Source organism: Opisthocomus hoazin, chromosome 5 (genome assembly GCF_030867145.1).
Source record: "Opisthocomus hoazin isolate bOpiHoa1 chromosome 5, bOpiHoa1.hap1, whole genome shotgun sequence".
NCBI lineage: Eukaryota > Metazoa > Chordata > Aves > Opisthocomiformes > Opisthocomidae > Opisthocomus > Opisthocomus hoazin.
In genome coordinates this window covers 27,748,988-27,774,833 of record NC_134418.1, presented here as the reverse complement: position 1 = coordinate 27,774,833, position 25,846 = coordinate 27,748,988, and the positions used below count along the sequence as shown (strand labels likewise).

The following is a 25,846-nucleotide window of genomic DNA, read 5'->3' as shown; positions in this document are numbered from 1 at the left end:
TCCCTGGCACAGAAGCCGATTGCCCCGCCAAAACCGAATGGCTGCACCCAAACTGTGTGTTAGGAACGATCCAGAGCTCATCCTAACCCCCAGCCTGTGCCTGGCTAACTGGTATCTGCCCTCTGCTTTGGGCGACTGGTATTGAAATGACGCGGGTCCAAAGTGTGGCAGGGGCTGTTCTGGCCCTCAAAGGGTGCAGTTGGTTTCCAGAGCCCAGAAATGCTCACTGACGTGATTTAGCTTAATTTACTTCTGCAGAGGTAGTTCTCACATCTTCCTCTTCCTTATTGGCACTGATCAGCACCACAGCCTGCTTTCAGAGGCTCCAAAATCAGGTGTATACTTATGTCCCCAAGCAAAGCATTTACATTCAAATAAAAGTATAATTAGTGCTACCAGCATTAGCAAGTGCTCTAGAATGAGGCTGGTAGGGGAGAACGGAGCCATCAAGATAAAACCCTGGGATCCGTGGCAAGTCTACCCAGGAAGAAGCAGTGAAACAAGGCAAAATGACAGGTAGCAGCAGATGCTGATGGTGAGGGCTGCTGGCTGCTGCCGAACTGAACAGTCTCCCTGGGAATAAAGTCACGAATTTCTGAGCAGGCGTAAGACAGGGGTGTGTTTTCAGAGGGGGAGGAGGAGTCTGGTGGCTCTAATGGACTATTTTTGGTGGGTTTTTTGGTAGGGAGGAAATATGTGCTCAGCACAAGTGTGCTATGGATCTAAATTCTGTTTTCCCTAATCTGTGCTTATGAGGGATGCTATTGTAAGCAGTTCCTTCTCAGGGGAAGAAAACAGTAGACTTCTAATTCCTATGGAAATGAAAAGAAGCCAATTCTTTATAACCGAGACCCCCTGGGAGGACCGGGTGGAAAGCTGTTCAGAGCCACTGACTTCCCAGTTGGTCAATACAACAGGAATGAGAGTTGGCCACTTTCTCAGTTTAGCAGCAGGCAATCCTTCTCATGAAAGGCTGGAGTTACGTTGTCCTTAGCCAGCGTTTGACGCTATTTGTGTACACCTGTATAGCCAAGAGGCTAAGGTGGTAAACCTGTAGAATAACAGAAAATACCTACATTTCCTTTACAAGAAGAATACCGGAGATCAAACAATTTTAATTAAAGCTGGTTTTGCCTTCTGCATGTAGAACAAAGTCTGCCCCTGTTACGTGGCAATATTGAATTCAAGGGAGACACTTTTTTCTGTGGAATATACCTGATTTAACTGTCATCTGAGATTTGTTTCACAGATTAATTTTGTTATCCACTTCTTTCACCCACATGCACTGGGGTAGCATTTTTAAGAATTAACAGCAACAACTTTGTTTCTCAGTTATGTCTAGTTTAACTAACATCTAATCCTCTTAGCTTTTATACCTTCACAAACAGGGATTTGTTTGGCTAAAAACTTTTAATTAGCCCAATCACATGGAGCAGGTATTTAACAACCCCAAGGCAAACCCATTTCAGACATCAGAAGTGTCTCACCCAATCTCTAGGTTGGGAGAGCTAATTCTAGAAGCCCTTTCCTGCAGGCTGCAGAACTTGACTAACAGGGTCGGTGAGTGGCTGGCACCCAGTTTTTCTGCATAAGTGGGCAGCATTCTTTAACGGTATCTTGCTGGCTCCAAACAGTGTTTCATGATCCTTCGCTAGCCCCCCATCTCTGCTCTCCCTCCAAAGCAGGCCCTCATTTTGTGCTTGCACAAGTCAGGCCAGCTCTGAGGAGAGCCAAGGATCTTCTCATGGGTTTGGTAGGACTGCTGAAGACTTGGCAGGTCACTGGAACAAATAAATACATTAGCAGACTGGGCAAGGATTGAACCTGCTGAACTTTTGGTCTTCGTAATTTGAATCCAGAAGAAAGGCTGCTCGAGCAGCGTGCGGGTCCCAACCCAGGAAGCACGGGATCACTGCTGTGGGCCAGGCGAGGCTGTGGAGGGAACAGTGATGCCCATGGGACCCGTGCTCCTGCAGTGTGTGAAATCAAACGAGAAAAGGAGTGGCTATCACAAAGTGGAAGAATGGGCACTGGTGAAAAAGCAGGCGTGAATGCTTGCATAATATGATAAAAGTGTAATTATCAACTTGGAACTAGTTCTGCTGTAGAACTAGGGCCATGCCCGTGAGGGTACATAAGTGTTTCTCCGGTCCAGGCTGTTCCTCCAGCAGTCTCTCTCTGCAGGGATCCTGTGGAGCTATGTGGAGCACTTAGCACTGCACCTCAGGCAGGTCTCAGGAAAAAAGAGCAGTGTTGTGATCAGCTGAGATTGGAGAGAAAGACTATGAGTGGTGGCTAGCAGGGCTATCTCTTCATTGCGCTTGTCCAGCAGTGATCTCTTCCCCTGCAGCATCTGTCACTCTGGAGTTTTTGAAACGCCCGTGCCAGCAGGAGCGATGGTGACGAAGTCAACCTTCATAGAGTGTGCTGTGTGGAGTTATTTGTGGCTTATGTTCTCATCGTAAACTTGCTTTGGGACATCTCAAAACACAGTAGAAATAAATGAGTAAGTAACTGAGAAATAATATCAGCATCTTCTCTTTAACTTTGAAGTTACAGAGGGGTGAGCCCTCTGCAGCTACCATTTTCAGCCCTGACTTTCCAACATACTCAGAGCTTGCCTAGACATCAGCTTCAGCTGATTGCCAGTTAACCTAAGGTATTTGATACGTTTGTCCCCACATTCTCCAGGTATTCGTTCCTGGCTCCAACTGCTCGTCTTTAGGATGCCAGTGCTAGGTCTCAGAGCCGGGTGGCCCTGCCTCAGCAGGGGAGCAGATGCCTGGAGGGCTTAGCACAGGCAGACCTGTGAGGAATATAGCTGGCCAAGCTGGTTTTTACAGATGTGGTTATGAGGAGCTGTCCCAGCTGTAAACAATTAAAAATGCCCTCCTGTCCCAATACAGGAGGAAAACCAGATAGCCATATGGTTCATGTGCTAAGTGCAAGGCACTTGGTTTAAATCATATTTGACTGTGTTCTAACTAGACATAAGATCAGTTTTAAAGCATATCATTCTGATGAATGGACATGAAATCAATTGAAAGTGTGTTGCCTGAACAAGACTTGCATAATCAGGCAGAATTTCCATTACAGACCACATGCTGAGAGAAGTTAAAATAGTAAAAACCTGAAGTATTAGAAGTCGTTCCTTAGGAAGCCAGCTTTTAAAAAAAATCTGCTGAGCTCATCCTGAACTTTGGGCTTTCAGAGAGCAACTGAAAAGCTCACAGAGTCAGGTCAGTTGGGTTATTTAGCTCAGTAGCAGCACAAGCAGACATTTGCAGATTACAGCAATTATATGAGTGGTCACAGCGTTGGTGATGTTCATATCATGAAAAAGTCCGCTTTCTGGCTGACTCTTCCATCTAACTGAAATTAAAACATCAGCTCAATGAAAATCTGGCAGAATGATGTGATGGAAGGGAAACACAATAGCAGGTAGTATAACTGTAAGGTAACAAGTGTATCTGAATAATGAGGGGATCTTAGCTTTAATAGCACAAGTGTAGTACACCAAATAAAGCAAAATCTTCTTCTTCTTCACAGAGTACCAAGAGCCAGTGAAGCTGGTATCTTTGGAAAAATTGTCAAGTAGATGGGGTATCTGAGAGCTGTGCAACAAAGCTGCAAAGGCTGCACAAATCCAATATCCAAGGAGAAGATAACACACAACATTCATGAGAAGCAGAGACTGGATCAAGGCAGAACCCTATTTTTTCCAACGATCATTCAATTTTAGGAACATATCTGCTTTATTTTAGCAGTTTGGGTTTCCTGAATGAACATTCCTGCAGGGCAGTTCTGACTGTGGATGTGCCTATGGAGGGCAGCTGTTTGACTTCATGGTCAGGCAACTGTGTGGGGCATGCTGTGTTGTAGGTGGCCAGGACACCGCTTACCAAAGTGGGAGGGTGGATTTCTACATGTCTTGCTACAGCATGGAGACACCAGTGATTAAATATTTGGGATTATTGGCCCACACCGAGCTTTGCATGAGTGTTACATTCAGCATGTTCAATGTCCAAGCAGTGAGTGTGGGGTGAAGCTTTGCAGTGAAGGTGTGCAGGGAGCCTGGGCAACAAGAACATTTTAGCAAATTCCCTGACTCCTCGGAAACAAGCAGCCAAAACATACATGTGAGACAGCTTCTGGCTGAGTAGGCTCAGGCAGAGACCACTCTGGGGGCCTCTGATTAAGGTCTATAAAATTCTGAGTGGTGTGGAGAGGGTGGGTGGGGGTGAGCCACTCACTGTCTCTTCCAACGCAAGAGGTAATGACTGTTAGACAAAGCTGTAGGAGCCATTTTCAGAACAAAAGGAGGTATTTCTTCATGCAGCAAATACTGGATCTGTGAAACTCTTTGCCAGAGGGTGTGATAATTGCAGAAGTTTCTGCAGACATTCGAGGAAAGAGGGGGCACGTACTGGGAAGAGAGACCTTACCAATGGGCAAACTACATCAGGCTCAAGGAATGCTCTGAGCAGAAAGTGGTTGGAGGCTGGAAGTGGTCTTGCAGGAAAGATCACATACACTTGTCCTGCTCTTGCTGTTCTGTACAGCTCAGTTTGTGGTCACTGCTGCGGACAGGTTACTGTGCTATATGGGCCCCAAAAATCTGAAATAATAACACTGTTCTTAATGTCTTTATTTGGGTGGTGAACAAATTTTGTGCTGATTTTCTGATGTGTAGTTGAATTCAAGGTGCTCTGCCTTCCCATCTGTGCCTGAGCTGGAGGGGAGAGCACTGGAAGGGAGCAGTGGTACCACAGTACCCTTGGGGATGTAGGTCACTCCCTCGGCAATACCATGGCTGTAGGTACTGGAAGCAGAAGAAGACAGTAGGGCTCAGTGGTAGGAGCATTGCATGGTGGTGTGTGTTGGCTGGGGGTCCAGTGAGATGCAGGCTAAGCTCTTTGAAGCCACGCTACCCGCATGGGCTGTAGTGCTCCCAGTTATTTACCCTAGAAAGGCTTTTTAACGCTGTTAAACTAGCCTGACAAGGTTGGCTTAGCCGAGAGCACCTTCTGCTCTGTGTCTCCTGCTCCCTTTTATCCCTCTTTCTGTGCATAGAAAGACTCAGAGTTTAGTTCTGTGCTTTCTTTTATGAAACTATTTTTTGCAAAGTTTCTGGGTTAACAAATGACCTCAACTTCTTCTTTTATCCTCTAAATAAGTAAGTTATCCTTCACAGCAATACAGCAAAACTTGTATTTCTCTTGTGCTTGAGAACATATAGCAGGAAACATTATACTCGGTAGTTTAAATTAACTTGCTTATCTTCAGACCACCAGAAAAAAAAAGAAGCATTATTTATCTCCCTCTTTTATACCGCAGTAATGATGAGCACTTCGTTAGAGCATATTACATCAGTGCAATTCCATTGCCTTAAAGTCTGAAGCTGTGAGCAGAGGAGACTCTGACCAGCTAATTCCGGCCCGCTGTGTTTTGTGGGTTTATAATCTGAGTGCCAGTATGGCACAGTGCAAGCAATATATATTATGAAATCAGAAAAAAATCACTCTGCTATTCATATTGCTTGGGAAATTTTTAAAAAATTATTTAAATAAGCATTTTTAAATGTTTAGAAGTAATAATCTTCACAATTATTTTAAATTAATTTTTTAAAAGCAACAAAAGTGATACTGTAGATTTGTGCACACATACATGCACAAAAGCATGAGAATTGTGTCAAATGTGTGCAGAAATGCATACCGTTGTAAGCTGTGACTTTCCTGTCTGTGGCTGCAGTGAGTTAGGGTGTGTTTGACTTTTTCTGGGGGTCTGTACATGTCTGTTTTGCCTGGCGTACAGGCTTTTATAGAAAGTTTAATAAAGGGTATCTGTGTTTTTTTAAGTTGTATTAACTGCTATAGCATTTTTAGGTTTTGTCTCAGAGGGGATGAAGCAACTTCTTCAGTTATCCTGAAATTAGTCACATTGCTTAAAGCTCTGCCATAATGCCCTCATATGATAAGCATGGTATAAGAACATATGTGAAATAGTACAGCTACCTTGACTGTAGCGGAATTATGCTAATTTGCTTTAACAAAGAATGCAGAATCATTAGGTTAAAAGAGGTTGTCTCAGATCATAATCTGATATCCCAGGCAACACAGTGGATTCTGGTACATTAAATTGCATGATTGAGCACTGTGTCATTTTTCTTTAGCTTAGAAATGCAGGCATCTAACTTGGATATTGCTTCTGCATCTGAGTCACAAGGCAAAAAAGACCTTGGTGACACAGGTTTCTTAAAGAATCTTACCAATAATATGAAAGGGCTGAAACCTCTTTTTGAGCAACTGTCGTAGTCCCACCATTTCCTTCTTCACTCAAATGGAATGAAATGAGTAGAAAATTTCATTTCTAGAAATCTATTTCCCAAGGATACGCATTTTTAAAGAGTCGGTGCAGAATTCCTTTCAACTCCTCTGGGACATCATTTATCTTCTTCCTTTCCTTGCATATAGTACTTCATATAGGCCTACAGATGGCAAGGGAGGGATTTTATCAGAATGAAGGCAATGCAACCCCCTTGCCTCCATTTCCATTTATGGTGTGGAAGGAACAGAGCACCTAGAACAGACATGGATTCTCTGGGTTGGCTTACCCCGCACAGCACCCAAGAGTTGCTAACCCAGGGCATGGGACACTTCAGACTAGTTGCTCACTAGAAATCAACTCCCTCAGGATACCCACCAGCTGCTCCGCTGGCTGCAGAAGTCCAGAAGCTTGCACAGCTCATGACAACCAGCAGCATCATGAGTAGAACGGGGATGGAGGGTGCTTTGTTTAAGCAGTGGCAATTCCTTGGTACAACTGGGATTTTACATCCGACCGTCCCTCATTTCTCCACCTCAGAGATGCAGTAGCGGGGTGGGAGACCTGCATGCCAAAGGAGCTGCTAGCTACCAGTTTCTTTTCTGTTCCTTAACAAAGAGTACAATCAGCAAGATGCTAACACCCAAAACGTTGACTAACACGCTGATGAAAATGAAATTTCAGCAAGTGTTAATCCGTGTGCCATTTTTTGCAAAAGATCTCTTCAGGCTCTGCCACACAATCTGCAGACTGATTCATAGCCTGGAATTCCAGGCTCATACACGGTGTGATCCCAGAGGCTTATATTTATCACTGCGCTGCCCGCTGCATGTTTTTTTGTGGGCTTTAGCACTGTGAGAGAATGTTGATTGACACTGGTGATTTACTTAACTGCAAGCAAACAAAATTGTATTCAACCTATTAATAAAATGGCATCAGCAAAGAACTAGAAATGGGCTCAGTAACTGGGATTTAATTGATAAGTGAACTGTCACAACCATCGCAACAGCGTCTAAATGTCAAATGCACGCATTATGAATAGCAGCATATCAAAAAGGTGCAATTTTTCTTCCCTCCGTGCTGCTATTTGTTGATTTGTACTGGCTGAGTCGCCCTCACTTGTTTGTATCTAGGAGTGACATCTTTCCAACATGCCATTGCCTTCGTTCCTGAGAGAAGCCTGGTGTGAAGAAACACCTTACCTTTCCCCTAAATGTGCTGGGTTACGGCTCAGGGCGGCTGGGGTGGTGGGGAGCTCCCCAGATGCCTGCCGCTCTCCCAGTGTCCTCCCAGCCGCACTGGGACTCAGTGCTGGGGCGAGGGGAGGGCCTCAGGACACACGCCCCAGTGGCAAGCTCTCAAGCCCAGCTCTTGAACCAGTGCCCCAACCCAGAAATGAGCTTGCAGGGAGGAATGAGGCTGGTCGGAGGTGGTGCCGGCTGGTAGGGCAGGCTCTCACCGGCTGCGTGCCGTAGCTCTGCAAAAGGCACTGCAGTAGCACTTCTCGCCTCAGCACAGACAGACCCGGTGTCTAGAAGGAGATAATTTGTTATTTTTAGTGAAGCAAATATAAGTGGCAAACAGGAAAGTTGCAGACACAGCCTTGGCTGGCCCCGAATCAAACGCAGCAGGGACGTTGCTCTTCTTTATGTTAGATCTGTGCTCATGGTCTGCAGCTCTTCTTCTTGAGCAGTCATGTGTCCCTGTTTTCTACCTGAGCAATGGGTGGGGGTATGGAAACACTATTCGTGGTCTAGGACCCTTTTTCTTTTTAACAACAACGTGAGAGCTTTCTGACTTTTCCTAGGATGAATGGTGCTTGCTGCTGGCACTCTTGGAGACAGTGCTGTACCTTAGTAAGAAGAAAATCTGTAGAAGTGGCTAAGATGCTCAGTTTCCCAAGTGTAGCCATCCCTACATTTTGAATGAGTAGCTGGTTAATGCATGAGATCAGATAAATGTGTTCTATCTCTCAAAATGCTCCCAGTAACCTCAGTGAAACCAAGTGCTTTTTTTAATTTCTAACTTTAATCATCTAACACTGTGTTCTCCTTCAGAGCTGACTGTATATCAAAGGAGGTGAAAACACTGAAATCCCAGTGAACTGGGATTCCTTCAAGGGGAAGGCTGTGCAAGTGTAAGCCATTAATAGCATTTAAAAGCCCAGAAGTATGTAACTATAATATGAAATACTGACTATCACTGCAAAATACTTCAGGATTATTCCAACATACCAATCAAGTTTGGGTTTAGATTCAGGCGATGAGTTGCAAAAGAAAAAGGAGAGTACAATCAATCATGAAAAAATCCTGTTTTCAGGTTTGCAACACCATTCTCACACTTCTCAACATTTCCAGACTGCTAATGGTTTGTTTGGTTTCAGAATCAGATATTTTATTCGTGTTGAGTGATTCTCAGACTGCCACCTAGCAATCTTTCCTAAGGCATCTTTTAAGACCTTTCTCATAATCCATTGGTCCTTGGAGTTTTGGTAATCATTAAAATATGATTTGTCTTCTCTCTTCACAACTGTCTTCACATCCATTTAGTTGTCTGAATGTATGTTATTTCGGAACAACGGTTTCCATACATCTATTCCCCCGTGTTTCCGAAACAAAAAAATCTAGTTGTCCATGACTGATGTGCAGCACCATAAAAACGACCCAACTAGATGTCCACAACACAGGCAAAACTTCAGTACTCTTCAATATACGCATGGAATAAACCTGTGTTGAATCAAATGAATCCTTTCATTTCAGGTGTTTAAATCTTCACTGGTTAGGGGACCATTTTGAATCTACAAAGCCAAAGATCTGGCTCTAGTACAGGTGTGGCTCAACTCAAATGCAAACAGTTGTCCTTGCAGAGGTTTTGTTCCAAGCAGAAGTCTCGCAAGAACAAACTGGTCCCGAGAGTCCCTCTGTCTTGTGCAAAGGTTAATAGGAGCAAACTGTGTCATTCCAGTCTTAACCTAAATCAAATCCAAGCCTCAGATCTGAATTGTAGCCTGCAGATAAGCCGGACTGTGACCCAGCCAACCACAACTAGCTGCACTTGTCCTTAAAAACAGACAGCACCTTTTCTCACTGAAATGCACGCATCCAACAGCTCCGGATTTCACAGTAGTGAGCAGAGCGGGGTTCTGCATGTCAGCTCCCAAAACGTGGTGTCTGCTGAAGCTGAAAGACTGCGATGTGAATTGTGCAGAATCTGGTGAAAGGTTTTCAAATTCTAAAATGTGTGTAGGAGAAAGATGGGTTTTATAACTTGGGAGTTTGAATCAGGATTTTCCTACCTGCCACGCTGCGAGCCTCAGGACAGCCGGATTGCAGATCAGTTTGCCACTGATCTCAGAAAACGCATCCATGTGCTTGCCAGAGTAGGCATTAACAGATTTTAGCTTAAATCCTTTCTTTGCATGGAAAAACAGATCTACTTTGAGCATTAATGGGAGATCTAAAAAATAGAAATGCCATAAAACCACTCTGGGAAACTGATAGCCTGGCTAAACGCTGCGGTTTTCTGGTACAGAACATCGTGTTACTCAGCTCTCCAGCTTTCATACAATGGATGGGAACATTGCAGGCATAAAGTACTACTGGTTGTGTGTGCATGAGAGTAAATGATAGCTGGTTTTAGTCCTTACATAGGAAAAAAAACCAAGTTTAGCAACATATTTTATTTGCATGTGTGATGTAGCTATTGTAGAGAGGATATTGCTGGTTCTTCCAGTCTCCTTTTATGTGAAGACTTTTAATAAGTAAGAAAATCTGCTTGGGGCTATTTTTATCATAAACAGGAAAAAGGTTCGTTGTTTCATTTTTCTTCCTGAACCATTACCCCTCCAGTTCCTGCTCCTCCTTTCACCCCTGCCTGAGGACAGAAGTAATTTGGGCCCTAACCTCCCTATTTTTCTGTGGTCAGGCTTTGTTGCGCTGTCACCTCCGGCTCTTCCTCTGCTCTCTCTATGTGGACTCTGCCTCTTTCGCCTTCGTGCCAGTGTGGCTTCCAGCAGCCAGTGCAGCGGTGCCAAACGCCTGGGCTGAAAGTAGATCACCCACCAACTCTTCCTTCACCCAGGGACTAGCTGTCCTTTTGGATATGTCCTTTCAGGACATTATTATTTTACGTGACTCATTCACATTTCTTTAGAGCCAGCATTTGTAAATTCTGTATTTACTGCTTCCTCTTCCCAATTCAACCTTAATTTTTTCCTTGTAGATCATACATTTTCGCCTTTCTCACAATGATTACTATGTCTCACTAGTTGTACTTTAAACACCCTACCTCACCCCGGTAGCTGGGTTGCCCCATCCTATTTTTCTTTCCCTTCAGAAATGATGGATTTCCTCTCGTTTCTTCTACTCGCAAGATGCCTTCCAGCTCTGCCCCACCTTCCTTTCCAGCTATCACCTGCCCTGTAAGCAGTTCACAACTCCTACTTCTCCCGAACCACACCTGTTAATCTCTCTGATTCTCTATTAACTTCCTTTTATCAGATTCCTGACTCCAGCCTACACATCCCCAATCTTCCTCGCATTTTTGTGGTTGCCCTTCTAGCTCCAGCCATGTCTTAGCCATGCTGCTGCTTCTATGCACCGTCTTCCCTTCGAGCTGTTTCTGTTTCAGGAAGCCTCTCTCCACCTTGGGGATCCCCCAGAAGAGAGGAGCAAAAGGCAGATGGACGTCTCTCACGGGCAGATGATAGCAAAACCACAAAGCAAGAGGTCCACTGTGTGGCTCAGCCCTTCAGGCCTTCATCGCACTCATCTACAAATGTCATTTCCTTGTGCCTTGAATTTGGTGATGAGGTGGATGTGCTGTAAAAGGCATCTGTGTACTGAAGATGAGCGTCAGTTTTGGTTGCATGGAGATAATTAAGCAGTAAGTAACAGTTTCCAAAAATTTAGGTACAGTCCTCAGGAACTGGCCTCACAGAGATCTGTATCAGTATCTCCCCCGAGATTCTCAGCAAAGCAAGTAAGAACAAAAAACATTTCATTCATCTGCTTGGCAGTGTCTGCTGGAAACACTGATTCAGTCTCAGATTTTCCATTCAGCTATAAACTGTCCATATGTACTATCTTGTAAAGCATTATTTTTAAATAGAAATGTTACTTCTCTCCTGGGGTTCATTCAAAGCAACTAGCTGCACTTGTGGATTTTGATGAAGATGTTTCATGTCATCAAATGTTTGGCACTGCATTAGATGTCAAATATTTGCCCAAATTTGACATTAGGCACAAAGGACAATGCTAAGAAGGCTGCTCATTGATAAAATGCCTACAGGTTCATTTCAGTTCCAATGTTAAAGCCCAATAAAGTAGGATTAAGGCATTGTTAGCAACACATTTATATTCTTTTATTAGAAATTCTTACTTTTTACAGCTCCACTTACCCAGTTGGATTTCCCAAAGTATTTTAAAACCTATTGTGTCTTGATAGAGAGATAATAGATAAACAGGTAGATATAGATAGGCATCTAGCCCATAGATTTTGGTACAAATACTCTCCTGTATAAAATAAGCAATTTTATTCCTATCTATCTTAAAGGAACTACAGGGGGGAAAAAAGTCATGTATCAAGCTGTAGCTTGTAATTATTTAATTCATATGCATAATATGGGTATTTAGCCAAGTAATTAAAAATATCATAACTGAAATGTAAGTGGGAGAAGTTTCTCTTCCTAGTAGTACCCCTTTAAAGGAGAAAATTAGTAAAACACTATACAGGCTTTAGGATGGTTCGGTTTTTCAGACTTTTACATCTTGTAAGTAACAGTCACAGAAACCTGTAACTACTCTGTTCCAGTGTATTTTCTGCCCGTCCTTTGCATCTGGCAGCACATTTGTGTGGCAAACGGCGCCTGCTGGGAGGGGACCCTTGCGGACCCTGCCCGACTGATGCAGGTCGCTTGGCGCTTGGGAAGCCCAGTGCCCGGGGCTGGTGTTCACAGTGCCTGAGTGTGGTCTGAGAGGTCACGCCTGCCATGCCAGCCTCCCTGGGAAAGGGTCTGACTGACAAAGTCGCTCTGCTCTTCGCAGCTCCTCTGGTGACATTTGTGCCTGGGTAATCTATGGGGGGGCCATTTTCTCTGGGCAGAGCAGATGTGCCTGCCAGGCACTCCTGGTGCCACGGGTGCTCCCTGGGGCATCTCCCCCCGGTCCACTGCCAACCTGTCCTTTTGCTACTCCACTCCTGCTCTGCACAGGCAGAAACGAGGGACCAGGGATGCAACGGGGATGTTGCTCAAGCACCCAAACCACTCAGACCACGTGACTGCTCAGTGAGGATCCTGACGAAACCAGCCCCACCAAAGCCCGAGCCTGAGATTCTCGCTGTTCGGTAATTGTCACATCAGGGAAATCCCAGAAGCAGCTTAGCTGAGGAACTTTTGCACTAAAATCAAACCCATGGGAAATGCATATCTGTGATTTTAAACCATTGCGTTTCCAACACGATCCTTTCCTAAGCGCGACTGGGGGTGGCATCATGCAATGCAGCAATACGTGTAAAAGCGGTTGAACAGCTACGAAGAAGGGAATATTTTGAAATATTTGTCTGGAGTGTGAAGTTGCTAAATCACCAGCATAGCGTGGTCACACAAAACACAGATAAAGTCAAAATCAGCAGTTCTCAAAAAAGCTATGCATGATAAGGTTTTGAAATACTATTCTTGCAAAAAAAAAAAGCTGCAAATAATGGAGTGAACAAGAAAGGTGGGATGGAATTGTTTGGGCTTTTAATAAAACATCTTCTTTTAGGGCGTTTATAGCCTGGCATTATATGATTTTCTACCGGGGTTGCCCGTTCTTTGCTGGCCAGGTGTTTAACAAATCAGCTCTACAGAAACTGCTTGCAAATATTCTTTCCCATCAACATTCAGTTTCTCTGTCAATTATGAGCGAGTTTTCTTACATATCTCACGTATTTTGCAAGGTCTGTTCCCTCCAAGGGACTAGTGATGACTGCAACTCTGCCCAGCGAAACCAATAGCAAAACAGCCCTGGGATCAGCTAGCAGAAGCATTTGGTAAATAGTTCCCTCGCTATCTCTTTCTTATCATCTGGAGGAGTACCCTGTCTGTCCAGGGCTGAGGACTCATGCTGCAGTAAATGAAGCTCTGCGGGGCATTTTGCTCTGAAATTTCAGCACAAGATACTCAATTATGGACCAAAGGGATGAGTAGGTATGGCAGGGCTGTAGCCCTTGCACTGCTGGCATGGCCAGGTACGATTTCCGAGAGCCCAGACACCTGGCCAAGGCCACAGCTGGAGATGTGTCCCCATGCGTGCGACCTTCAGGCCTCAATTCATGCTTCATGTGTCTGCTATTTTCCTCTATGATAAAGATCTTCCGTGGCTCACAGCGATTACTTTCCCCCTCCCACCTGTTCCTCCTGCAGCAGGCGGTTGCTAGTCCTTCTCCGGAGGAGGGGACGTCAGCTCCCATCAGAGGCGGTCGGTGCTGTTCCAGTATTTCCCGGGGAGGTGGTTTCAACACGCTGCTTAGGGATGGGTCTGAACATATTCCTGACAGCGCCGTGTGCTCAGATACAGGAGTTTCTTTACTGGGAGTGTGAAGTTTTCAAAGCCTCCACAGCAGCCCCTCTGGATCTGCCTGCAGTGTTCTCCAAAGCGAGTGTTGTCGTGCAGGATGAAATACAAATGTGTCTGTTGAAAGACAGCTGGAACAAAGTTAAATCCCGCTTAATATTCACAGAAATTTCCCCTTCTGTTACCTGATCACCACGTTTTGGTTTTGTTGTTTGATCTATGTGTTGTTAAGGCCACTAACACTTTGTAAGTAAGTTGATGTTTCATTGAAAACGCTTTGCCCAAAAGCCTGTGAATTTTAGGTGCTTTTTCACTTTTAATATCCATATCTTTTACTGTATGTGCTCCCAAGCCAGTCTGAAGTTAGACGGTGTCTGTACCGAATTAATGTTTGACTTTACGGACTGTGTGCTGTACAACCCAGCACCTCCTCCATCTGCAGTAAGTAAATACACAAGTGTTACGTTGCCCTTGAAACCTGTGCTCTGTGACAAAGGTTGCGTGCTGAGATGAGACTGAAATGCCAAGTTTCCCTGGGTCACAGCCTCTCCTGTCAGGGGTGCGTTAATCAGAAACCCACCCCTGGTTATCTGCAAAAGCGTGGTGCAGGGAACTTTGAACAGGGTGACACAGGGGCAGACTTGGCCTCCTGAGAAGCATCCGTCTCTCGCTGAGCCCTCAGTTGTGAAAAGCTCATCTCTGAGAGCAGAAAATAAGGAGAAGCGTGTTAAATTCGACTTGGCTAGAAGCCGACTGCACTCGTTTCAGGAACGTGGGCAATGATACCTGCAGAGCTGACTGCAGGCCTAGTACTGTCTTGCTGCATGACCCTTGGGAAATTGCTTTATCTCTGTCTATCCCAGGCTTTTGAGGAGCCAAAGGCATCAACACTTGAGGGAAATGCCTCACAAGGGTACTTAATCCAGTCATTCATGTTCGCAACTTCCTTTCATATGTAACACCCTGTAAAAACTACTACTGCTATCACTTTCTTACAAAGCAAGGTAAAACTTGGTTTTGGATGATTTTCATTTAGAGGTTAATCTCTGACAACCAGAAAAAGCTTGCACAAGCTTGTGTGAATGAAAGACTGAGTTTTCACAAGGTGGTAGCTATACAGAGGTATTGTAGGGAAGATAATTTTATTTTTCTTATTGCTTATGCAACAATGAAAAAACTGTTTGGTTTCTGTTGCATTATATCACCTTATCTACAAGGGCAGGTTTAGTGGGAGGACCCATCAAATTGTCCACTGTTCTGTTTGTCCAGGGTGACATGATACAACTTCAGCTGTACGATAGCAAAACCATCGTTTTTTTCTGTGGTAGCTACATATGGCAGCTATGACTGATAACTCAGTTTCTCTGAAGTCCTTTGGCCTCAGTGGGTCAATACTACACATAGTTCGACTCTCTTAGGCCTGTACTGTGCTAACAGGCTTCTCAGAAGTATTAGCACCATGGAAAAGTGAGCATTTGTACAACCTTCCCATAACAGGCAACCGCCTTCTCTGTGCTGCCAGGTAAACTAAATTTGAGCTGGCTCCATAACCCGAGTACCAGCGTGCTGCTCTTCCACTTCCAAAACTCACCACTGCATCCTCAGTTTCCAACCTTGCCAAAGACTGGACCATCAGTGTCATGACATAAAACACGGTGGTGATAAAATCTAGCTCTGATCCAGGTGAGTGAGCAGCTCTCTTCCAGAGTCTTCTGCTGAAAGGCTTCTCCAACCACAAAACACTACTTTGCCAGAAGCAGACTTTTTCTCAGAAACATAGTGTCTTCCACTCAGGTTTTGTTGGAAAGATCTGAGAGATCTTGCATGGAGCCATTACCCAAGCAGGAGAGGGAAACGGTATGACTGGAGCTCCCCCCTCGCCCACCTAGTCCACCTCTCTGGGAGCAGCTCTCCATACCAGAGGAGCAAGATTGCTACGAGCAGTTCCTGCTCCCCAGATCTGGTTAGGCAGGGTCTTAAGTGCAGATAAGCTCCTTCAGATAAGACCCCTCTTTCTGCCTGGAAGTCTTGGAGGTGATAGCCACGGCTGAGACTCCAGGCAGCTGGGTGGAATAGCAGGTTGTTGTTATTTCCACTTACAGCTGGGGGATCAGCAAGGCACCGAGAGACTAACATCATGTGGCAAGTGTCCTGCACAAGCCTGAGAGCAGATGCTGTAAGGCAGCTGTCAGGGTTTTTTATCTAGAGAGAATATAAACTGAGGGTTGGGAATCAATAAGGCTTATGCAAAAGATGTTGCCAGGTCTTGCAGGTTGTCCTAAAGCAGAAGGATTGTGTCTAGCAGCAGTAGAGAATTCCGTATGCCTTCTCTGCTCATGCCAACAGGGAGTCACAGGCTGCCGCCACGGTGGCTTTAAATACCAAATCTGTGAGAGATTCCCCTTCTGCCTCTGCTTTTCCAGGCAATAGCGGGGGTGGAGTGAGTGCAGAGTGGCAGGAGGGAACACCACACCTGAAAGCACCCACAGCAAACGGTGGCACCTTGGAGAGCTGAGCAGGGTGGCGTGCACTGGGCATGCAGCACAGGCTGCAGACACGGGGCTTCCGTTGCTGCAGTGGCCGGCCAGGCATCATCCCCTGCAGGCTTGCCCTGGGCCCTGGGCTAGGAGGAAGCCCCCCTAGGAGTCCTGACTCCTGCTTTTGGTGACACATCGTCTCGAATCCAGCCGCAGCCGGCTGCTGCACCGACAAACAGCGTCACACGTGCGTGCCAGCTGGTGAGTTGGACACAGCTGTGCCCCTGGCCACCCATGAGCACACTGCGGTGTGACCAGTGGGCAGAGAAAGCCTCTCCAACCTGACCAGATAAGGCTGGTGTCCCTCAGCCCAGCCTCACTGAGCGTGGACAACCCCGTCCCTGTGCGAAGCCGTACGAGATCCAGATCAACAGCAAAACCGGCATGTGGACATGCTCCACGTTGCACTGCATGGCAGGGTTTGGTAGCTAATCTGACTAGCTAGAGCAGCCAGTGATGTAGATTTTCTCCTTAAACACATGCATTTAAATACACACTGCTCAAGTCAGGGATCCTAGATTAGACAAAAGGAATCACTCTTCACCAAACTGGGACTGAAAGGCCATGGACATACGAGGCAGTATCACAAAACCAGGACACACAATGTAGCCTAGATTTTCCCGTTGCTCCTCCATGAGCATGCATCTGTGTACCAGGTCGGGAATGGGTCTCCCAGGTTGGGAACAGCCACCGAGTCCCAGCCTCCGAATCCTTCCCAAGCTCAGCAGCTGTCCTCTCCTCCTCGAGGAGCAGCAGTGGCACCTTGTCAGCGCCGCGCTCGGTTGCCAGCCCATTTTGGCTGCCCTCTGCTTGCAATTGTTAACTTGCTGGGAATGAGAAAGCTCCGATTAGCACAGGTAGAGCTTCAACTCTGAGGCACTCCTGAGAAGCCCAGACGCAGGAGCAGAGCCTCTACCTGCAAGGTAAAACATTGCAGACTGCCTCAGCCATTTCTTTCCTCCGTCTTCGTGTTTAGGCTCCCTTTACATTATTTTATCATGCGGTTTCAGGTCTTTTTGTTGTCATTTTGAAGTTTTAGCTGTTGTTTGAATGACTGCTCTCTTATGCCAAAGATTTATTTGGAAATTTATGTACTCCCATAAATTAAGCATTCCCTCTCAGCTTACAGCCAGGCACGCCTAGGCTTGCATCCAGCCTTAGAACAATATGGGGAAAGGTTATCATGACTTACCTGCCACAAATTATCTATTAATAGCACTATTTATGTACCTTTTTTTTTCCCCTTTGTGTCATGCTTTCCCTACGTCCCCCTCTTAACAAGTTTCCCTTTTTTTATGTGCTTTTCTATGTACTTTTATGCGGAGGACAGGGCGGGTAGAAGAGGGGCAACCTTTTTGGCACCAGCTCTGCCCCCGTGGCCCCGGCGCTGCCTTCCCCACGGGGTGTTTGCAGGGAGGGTGGGACAGCGAGCTGCTCACAGCCTGGTAAAACATTGACCCGTGTAGGCAGCCGTGGCCGCGGAGGTGCCGGGCTGCCCGGAGGCAGGCAGCAGGAGCCCGGCGGCAGCCAGCGCCCACGGGAGCATGCCAGCTTCTCCCCAGGTACCGTTTTCCACTTCGATTTTCCTAGCTTTGAGAGGCAGAAGGGCAACGACACTCAGTTATAGGGTTTGCCAAAGGATCGCTCCTAGAAGTCGGAAGAGGAGTTAGCGTTGTTATTTTGCAGTTTGCTTACATCAACTCTAGTTGACTGCATGGTGTCATCTAAAGCACCCGTTGATTAACCCATGCTTGATTAGCTCGCTATTTTGCTTTTGTTGTGTCTTCAAACAAACAAAATTAATGCACGGTTGCATTTGATAACTCCATGGTTTTCTAATAAACCTCAAAACATCTGGGTCCTGCTCATCTTCTAACTGAAGAGTAGAAACAGGAGTCAGTTTCTAATGAAAATGTGTAATCCAATTATTGCAACAGGGATGTGGGTAGTGACTCATGATGAAAAATACTTGCTGATTTTCGAATGAGCTTTGCAAAAATAGGCAAAGTGACTAATTTTTTCAAGATTTTTTCCATGTTCCAAGACAGTAGACACCGAAAAAGTACCAGAATTTAAGTTCCTAGTAGGCATATGCCCCCAAGAGAGGTGAAGCTGAATAGATGCAAATAATTGTTTTAAGTTTCCTCAGTGACTGAAGGTTTCTACCACACAGTAGAAGCTGACTCGTTCATGCAGGAACCATCCTCTGTGTGTGCTTTGTGGGTCTGGATGTGTCTTTACATAAGTACATATAGTGACTCCCCAGAAATGACCGTTTACATCCCAAGCAACTGCCAAGTAATCCTGAAAAGTGCTCAGTGTGGAGTGACTAACGTGTAGTCAGTATTCTCAATTTATTTACAGTATGTTCCGTGTGCAAAACAAAATGCAAGGAAGAGATTTTGTATTTTGATTTGTTGCTTCCAGCTGATCAGTGTCGGGCCTTAGCTGTGCTTGCTGCTTGCTTCAACCTTCCCTGACGTGACAGAGATTGTCTTGATGTGTTTGCTAACTGGGCTTGCACATGACACACTATTTATGCTTAGTAAATGCTCAGTGATGTTAGGCGGTACTGAAGTGTGGTAACACGTTTACTTTATTAAAAGCAGTCCAAGTGTGGCTTCAGTTCTTAGGAGTACTAGAAATTCTAGAGCAAAGTGCAGGGAAAAAATTACCGGAGAACAAAGCAACTGGATTCCCACAAGTATCTGCTTTAAAGGACTGAAATATGATTCAAGAAAAATTTTGGTAAAGGCTGCACCATAGTTTCAGTCTGCCAGTGAATTCATAGAAGTAAAGCATGACTATGATTAAAGCCTGTGATTTTCATGTGTGTCATAGCTGATGTGTGATTCTTACCTTCTCCTCTCAGAAATGGTGGTTCCAGTATTTGACAGTAAACTGGACTGCTGTAGAAGTTTCTTTTGCAGTAACTAAAGAAAGAGGTCAAATCTTATCTCAGACCTCACAGAGACTCAATTTTAAAAAATAAATATCTAAAACAAAAGACAGTGATGACAATGTTATCTTGTCTGTTTTCATACAAAGATAGGGTTCCAGCTGGTGACTATAAGGGAGATTATGTGGCTTATATGGAAGGAATAGGGCTGTTGACAAAATCTCTTCAGTCTTTGAGTCCTGTTTGCACTACAGAGGACTTCTTTCAGAGCAATGCCAACCCCTTTCCGTCTCTGAATCAAGGAGTCAAGGAAAAACGTCGTCAGACACACAGGTTTCAGGGCAAGGGCATCATAACTATCTGTATATGATGAGCAACTTTAGCTGTTTCAGTAAATAACAGCATATTATTATGTGCTAAAAAGAAGCGTGCAGGTTTCATTCCACGTCCTTGATTTTCAGCACAGCTGTTTACCAAGTTTCTGTCGGTTAAACCTCTGTACATACACTGAAAGGAGCAGGGCTGCCCAGCGATCACGAGGACAGCCTGGTCTGCAAACTCTGTTTCTGGCTATATGAGGTGGAAGAGAGCGCGAACAACGCTTAGCCCGGGCTGGTTACAGAGTCGCTAGTTTAAAAAAAGGCTCTCTTTACCCTTAAAGGCAGTCCCTGTGGCACAGGTGTTATTGCTAGACCTATGCAAAATAAAGTATCATGGATCCCACAAAGATCTCACCGTGACACTTTTCCAAATATCCTATTTATATTTGAACCAGAGACGTCCACATTAAAGAGATATATTAAAATGTGAATAGTCTTTTCAGATACCTTGGAAGGGAGTGATACTCTCAACAGAGATGCTGAATATTTGCATGGCAAAAAAAGAAACCCTGCCAAACAAAACCCCCCATGCAGTCAAAATTACAGAAGAGCGATGGGGGCACGGCAAAACCCTGCTGTCTCCTCTCCAGGAAGCATCAGGGCTTCCCAGCTTGCCTGCCTGCGCCAGGGCCCTGTGTGCCGCGCTGTGGCAGAAGTAGCCGCGGTCCCCGCTCTCCCCGGGTGGGTGACGGGGCTGTCACCGGGAGGGTGCCCCGAGGACCATCTGGGCAGTGCTCTCAGCGACCTCCTGCGTTCGAGCGATCGTTCCAGCAGCTTTCGTTTGTTTATTGCACTTGTTTGTGCAGCAGCCATCACACCACCGGTGAGATGTCACAGTGGCTTTCCTTGATTCCCCATTACAAAGGCTTTGACAACAGATCTCCTGGATCAGACAGGTTACGTGGGGTTTGCTGTGCTGGACCTCTTTGTTTAAGAACATACCCCGAGTGGAGAGCTTCATAGTCATTGTTTTTTTCCCCTGACACAGCAGCCCCATGGCACCTGAGTAAGGCCACTGCAGATGCTTTGGACTTGAGATGGAAGAGCAAGTGGCTCTGCAGTCTCTGGCCAGAGTCTCGTTCCTTCCATGGAGATGCGGCTCCCTGCTTTTCTTTCTGAATATTGGAAAATCTGTACTATAGCTGTCCACTTGTACAACACCCACACAACCAGAATAGCTCTTTCAAGTTACTTTGGGAGCAATTTAAAACATTAGCATTTAAGTAGTATGTTTCCTTAGGGCAGAAGTGTGAGTTTTACTGGAGCATTTTCACCTTTTATAGAAGTAAGAGTTTTCTGAGGGAAAAGATTTACCTTTTCAGAGCCAGTTTCAGAAGCACATTTTTGTGACAATACGCTGGTTTTCCTCTTTCTGCTGCAGTGAATGAAATGATCAGGTAAAAAGCAAAGGACAGTGATTAGAGACAGGCAAACTTACCCTTGCACGTTTCCAGCTGAGCGTAAGTACTAGTGATGCATTGAAACCCCAGCTTTTCAATTTTGCTAAAATTACAGAGTGTTAACCCATGAATTGCAGCTCAACATGAAATATAATTTCTGCGAAATGAAGTAACTTTAATTATTTTAATTACCAAAATTATTTTGTGTTGGATGCATGTATATGCAGTTCCCAATGATGTCAATGAGAAATGAATGCTTAGATCTTGATTCAGTTTTTTTCTTCGTTGCAATGTGCACTTTCAACGAGAATATTTCTTTATGCAATTTGTTGCTTTCGGTAGTACCTTTCAGAACTTTTATCTCATCAGGAATCAGACGTTGCACAGATCAGAGTGCAGTATATAGTTGATGATTAAACATATCTACCCAAATGAACGGCAGCCCTGCCCTCCCCTCCCCTCTGCTGGGTCACAAGGTTTCTCTTTACTTCCACCATTTAACAACAGCTGTCAATATCAAACAGTATTTGCTTACATGCTGGAAGGCAAAAGTATAAGTAATAACCAATAATTTTAGTAGAAATAATTTTTCTAGGGGCTGAACAAATGAAGGCTTACTTCTCATGCTACAGTATCCTGACTCCTGTGGGTTTACTGGTCTTCTTCCCTGCATCTCCCAGCCTACGAGAGCGAAAAACAAAAGGCACTAAGCAAAAGCTGCAGTGCCATTTATTTGGAAGGAATGAAGTTTGAGAGGTCGTCAGATTGTCTCTCTTGTATCTAAGGAGTATTTGGCTTAAAAATGAAAACACATTGTTCAAACCAAAACCTTTTTGGTGTTGAATGAAGGGAGTCGTGTTTTGCAGACGTGAAGTCTCCACTGACTTTGCGTCCTTTCTGAAGAGCTGAGGAGAACAGTCATTCTTCCAGTCCTTCCTACCTCCTGCAAAGGTGTTATCAGACCAATGCTGTGGCACTATAGCAGTGATGTATTTTTTTAACGGTGCCCAGAAAAAAACGCACATCTTGCTTGGATCTTCTTTCCTTTGGGCAGTTTCTGTAATTTCAACTGAATACAGCCCCAGCAGCAGCCCTTAGACAGACTGTCAGCTGCGATCATGCTAAGCTTTACTTCAGTTGAGTACTTTCACCTGAAAACTCAGGATGCTTTAAAGGGAAAATTGCTATGTAAACATTCTGCAATGCATAGAAACAGCTTTTTGTAACCTGGTTTATGACACTTTTGCTAATGCTTCTCTAAGCAATACTTGGGGCAGCCACTGCTATCGTGAAGCTCTTCCTCTTGAACGGCTCCCAGAGATGCGCACACCACACCTGTCGTTAGCTCTGTGTGGGCAGACAACTTTATAAAGCAAGCTCAAACTAAGGCCTTGAAATAGAAAATTCATTGATACGCAGCTTCATGTTGAGTTCAATGGAATTACTCAGTCCGTTGGTGTCAGCCGGTGGGATTGATAGCTAAAATCTTGATTTTGCCAACGCTGCCCTACCTGGCATCATGTTTATTCCTGCTAATGTTATCCTTGGGAACTACGTTGCCATTACGTACTGCATACTGGAGGGGCTTCATCAGGCTGTGCTTATGAGTAAATGCTCTGATAGGGCTATGCCTGCCTGAGCTGTTAAATAGACATAACAGCAAGGATGGCTCTGAATGGGTCTCCAGGAGAAAATTCATGCTGCAGTACTAAAAATTTATAGGATGTGCCTATGGACCTCTACAGGTCTCTTCAAGTACCCTATATCCGTGAAAATGTAGGAGGAGTGCCTGGGATTACTGCATGGAAAGCTTGTTTGGTTTGGTGGTGGGTACCATCAGCACGGATGGTGGGGATTAGATACAGCGGAAGTTACTGGAAGTATTACCACTGCTTCATTTTCACTTCAAGCTTCTTGTCAATCAGTCTTGAAGCACAAAGCTTAGCTCTGCATTGGCAGTCGGGTGGGAACCCCATAGCAAGGGGGACATTGTATGGACTGTGTGATGCTGTATGTATAGGCATAATCACAGTGGCTGCAAACCCAGTATGGTAGGTAGGAGCATGAGATGATCGAGCACATTAACCCAAAAGAGGAGCACCACCGATTCAAGAGCTCTCTGCGGAGAGGGCACAAAATGTTGACGGGTATGGGGAAGCCCGGTCACCCTTGGCTGAGGGGAGGGCAGGAAGGCAGGGAAGGAGCTCTGGGCACCTGGGGGCTCAAGGCAACCCTGTGAAAAAACTCATGGAGAGGAGCGGTATCACAGAAACAGACGGAGAGAGTGGTGGGTGAAGGGAGTGGGGGAGCAGCAAGAATGGCCGATGTCCAGCCGTCTGGACATCAGAGAAGCTGCCTGTCTGCCCGTAGCAGAGTGAGGTCAGCTCACTGGAAATCTGAGGCGGCAGTGCTGAGGAGCAATAGAAAGGGCCTAAACAACCCTGTCTTCTTGATTTCTCCATTTTCCTCATCTTTCTGCTTCTGAAAGACATTATGCTTCAGTGTCCTGTGATATTCTCTGTGCACCAAAATATCAGATGGCCCACACCCGAGGGGGAAGGGTTTCCAGAGGCTTACAGGCAATACGCTTCCTCCATTTCACGATCTGGAGATAAGAGGAATGGTCAGTAAATCCAACAGAAACATATTTTGACAGGCTCAACAGGCTACAGTTCTCTTCTGATAAACCCTAGTGGGGTTTATCTGGACTAAAGTCAGCGAAGACCTTCCTGGTCCATTTTGTGCTGTGCAATTTCTCCAGTGAGGCTGAATAAAAGAATTTCTTTCTGATCAGCCATGGTGAAAACCATCATTGTGATTCTGTACTACCAGCATAATAACAGATAGCCCACATTAAAAACAGAGTCAGGCACAACTGTTTAATTCAGTGCGGTTCCATATGCTAAGTTTTTTTGCTCTAGGTAGTAATCCATTTTCTGCTGCAGAACATTTTGATGCAAATGGCTGATGAGTTAATGCTGATGGTGGATAGAAATACTATGACTCTCACTAACTGGAGTAATGCACATGTCTGCAACTGAGCGTTTTTCAAAGTGACTGCTTTCTGCACAGACGTAAAGGACTTTTTTTGATAAAGAATGTGTTTCTTTTTAGTTAGTTTTTAAAATGGCAAATAGAAAGGTGAGCAGCCTTTTGTAAACAGAAGCAGGATACATAGAGAACTTTCTTTTAAATTTCGTGATGACACATCTCCCCTACGGAAGAAAAGAGGGAAGGCATGGAGTTGAAATCCGGTTAAGGCATTTCAATTTATGTTCATTCAACACTGTAGGCTCAGCTCTGCTCTTCATTTGCATTTAAACAAGGAAGTTTCAATAAAGAAATTGTTGAATTACTTGGGAGTGTCTTCAAGGCAGTATGAAAACACAGTGAAAGCTCTTCTGTGCGTTAACTGCAGTGGCAGGGAGGTCACTGAGACCTCTGGCTACATTTTGGGAGAGGCAGGTAGGGTCTGCCCCAGCCAGCACATGTGTCGTTTTAAACACACTGTAATTGTGTTAACATAGATGAGACTTAAAATGTTTTCACTTGCTTGGATACTTTGCTGTGTTGGGAGTCTAATTAGAGATGCGTTTCGTGGAAAACTCGAGAATGAGGTTAAAAAGAAGTCAAGAGCGAATTATCTCAAAACAGGCATGATAATCATTCTTAGTCAAATCTTAAAATTTCTGATGGACACTAGCAAAACTGGCAAACTCATGCTGTCATGAGTTTTTCCCTTTCTTTCCTTACGGAGGCAAGCAGCCTTTTTAAACTCCCACCCGATGAAGGGAAGGGGCTGTATATTAGCACCCCATCATGGCACTGCATGGTGCAGATCTCTATTAGTCATGGGCATGTACCACTCTCCAGCAACGTCATCAGACTTTGTGTCCGGAGTCCGCAATGGCTCTGCTCGACAAGTTATTAACTGGCATTTAAGTTTATCATGGTGCTGAACTCTGAGGCCTGATGGTTTTGTTCTTGAATATACTGGAGATGTATGAAAAAAAAAAAGGAAAAAAGATTGTTTTGAAGAAGTCAGATTTTGACAGTGCTTTAGGAATTCAGATTTTGACAATGTTTTGGTCATGGTGTTGTGCTAACATGCCAGGCTGGGGGAGATAGGATCTGTGTCTTCTTTTTCTACTCGTCCAATCTGGTTCTAGGGAGTTTGCTGTTTTGTTTAAACTCAGGTTTTCCAGAGTTGTAATTATGTAAATTACTTGTAGTTAATATTATGTTTTTGTGAGTGAAGTCCAAGTAATTTTAAAAGGGTTATTCTAGCTTATAGACTAGTTTCTGTGTTAAGACAGCAGGCACTTCTTTCTTAAGGGAAGCGAAAAATAGTAAATATGACTGGTTTGTGTCCTTCAGACTGTTAGCATGCAAGATCTGCGAGTTTGTGTAAGGGGGGCACCTGCAAGGATCTGACAAACAGATTTGCGAGCGAGTCAATGAGTGCAACCTCTGTCTGCTTCTCTTCTTTAATCCAGGTGACCACCTTGGCTCTGGAAGGCAGCTAATGCTCAATACTCTAATACCTGCAGATGGAGTTTTGGTGTTAGAGGTGATGGCAGTTCCCAACAGAGGAGCCGTTGCACATAGCTCGGCAACTGGCATTTGGCCATTTCAGATCTAACTTTCATCTGATTGAAAAAACACCAAAATAAACTACTTTTTTAATTAAGCAGCTCTATTCATCAATGACATGGACAGCGACATCGAGTGTACCCTCAGCAAGTTTGCA

The 25,846-nt window shown here is 44.9% G+C and overlaps 1 protein-coding gene across 4 annotated transcripts in view; it reads left to right on the top strand.

Moving 5' to 3' along the window:
• The window catches only part of RBM47 (RNA binding motif protein 47), an 81,325-nt gene that overhangs the window by 18,504 nt on the left and 36,975 nt on the right, over positions 1 to 25,846 (top strand). Inside the window, exon 1 of one of the 4 annotated variants that reach the window (XM_075420750.1) lies at positions 17,905 to 17,979. The exons of the other annotated variants lie outside the window; for them this stretch is intronic. The gene's annotated coding sequence lies outside the window, so the exon portion shown is untranslated. Of the gene's footprint in view, positions 1 to 17,904; positions 17,980 to 25,846 lie in introns of those variants that run through there. 4 annotated transcript variants of the gene reach the window in all.